We start from the raw sequence: 1,958 nt of genomic DNA on the forward strand, positions 1-1,958 counted from the left end.
ATTTTGTGAAGATCTTTAAGCGAAATATTAGATTTATCCAGAAAATTAAAAAGGACTTTATTTTCAACAATAATGCTGTGAATGCCACAAAGTAACCCATACAGAGACTTAGGAGGATAAGGGTTCCCGTTCTCCTGGCGTGTTTCTATGACGTACCAACACAGCCACTTATTCATAAGGGTCGGATCTTGACAGTGTAGTATATCTTGTGGGATAACATCATCAGGAACTTGCCTATTTCGATTCTCCATCCACTGATTAAAATTACGAAGAGCCCACTGGTTTTTACACTTTGTATTTTCTGGAACGACTCCCTTTGAAGCTTCTACTACTTGTTCCTCGTCAACAGGAGCACCAAATCTACATTTATTCTTCTTTTTTGATGACAAAGAGAGGCATCTACGCTTCCTATGCGGCTCATTTGTCTGTGATTTGGCCAAGGATTCAACAGTCTCTTTCTTCTTTGGAGGCTCATTTGTCTCTGTGCTCTCCGTGGTGCTCTGATTTAACAAACTCTTCTTTCTCCATTATTGCTGGTAAGTTTGCTTGCTTGTTCTAAAACATGCTTCTGCGCATGCTCAGATCTTGACCACAACTATAAAACAAATCAATTATAACATGGGTCTTCATGTATTATCCGTATATTGCACTTGCTTCTGGTCTCGTTGCTATAAATGGCGCACGAGGGCCAAGGCCCTCGTGCACCTTTTTTAGTAACTCCACCGGAAGCTCATGTGATATAATGGATAATACACTGGGACCCATGTTATAACTAATACCTAACGGCACAAATACTGTTGCCTAGATGTAAATTGAGTGTTTTGAGGGAGTTTAGGACCTTTAGACTACCTGCAGTTCACTCGGGTTAAAATTTAAGAAACTGTAACTTACAATACGAAAGATTTAAAAAGGACCACACATATTAAAACAATAACTAGTCTTGATCTACTGGAATAGAGTCTCATTTACCTTCAGAGTACTACTGCTATTGCTAGGCATTTTCTCGTGAGATAAAAGCTTCTGCTAGCTTGAGCTGCTCTCAAAACATCTCAAGGCAGTGAAGTAAGACTTTTCCTAACAGAAGAAAAGCTCTCACAGATTTAGAGCATGCGATTGCAAAGATATACATTCTGAAAGACAAAAGAGAGCACACAGAATGAATGAATGAAACACAGAAAGACAAACCGAGTACCTAGTCCTTGCTTACGCAAAGCTTGGCGAGGCCAATAACAATAACAGAAATAATAAATAGCTATGAAAGCTTATCTTTAAGACTTGACTTCTTCCAACAATGAAGATTAAAACAGCCTATGGCCTAGTAGATCACAAGCTCTACTTCTATACACAAAAGAGTGAAGACTATTGTAGCAAAGGAACACTCGAAGGAACAGTTATAGAGAGCATGCGCATAGATATTAGAGTACAGAAAAGGGATTGAAAGCCACCGTTCTTATGGCAAGCCAATAGTATCAAAATTTGACTATCTCATACGACAACATCAAGATGCTCACACGACGACTTAAGATCACATGACAACTTAAAATAGTTACACGATGACCTTAGGTTACATTAGAATATGGGAGGTGATTTGTGTCACAATTAGTAATTATAATAAAAGACAGGAGGAGTGTCCAGGACACCCATGTAATAGTGTAGTGCGTGAGGAGTGGTCAATCGATTGGATTGTTCTTTGCAGTGACTGTTAGGACTGATCGATTGATTGGAGTGTCCTCTTCTCTTCATATGCGGCGGACGCTGAGCAAGGCTCTTCCTGTTGAACAATTGGAATGTTACTGTCAGTCTAAGTCTTGTTTCATGCTGGTAAAGGCTAAAGGTGGGGTTTTATTAGCCTATGATGGTGTCTGTCCTACTTGTAATTTATGCTGATACCCTTAGCCAAACCACATTTCTAAAGCTGTTAGGACCTGGGAATCTTTGTCAGTCTATCTCTAGTAGAA

This window comes from Amphimedon queenslandica, unplaced genomic scaffold, assembly GCF_000090795.2.
Source record: "Amphimedon queenslandica unplaced genomic scaffold, v1.1 AMPQUscaffold_13474, whole genome shotgun sequence".
In the NCBI taxonomy this organism is placed as follows: domain Eukaryota; kingdom Metazoa; phylum Porifera; class Demospongiae; order Haplosclerida; family Niphatidae; genus Amphimedon; species Amphimedon queenslandica.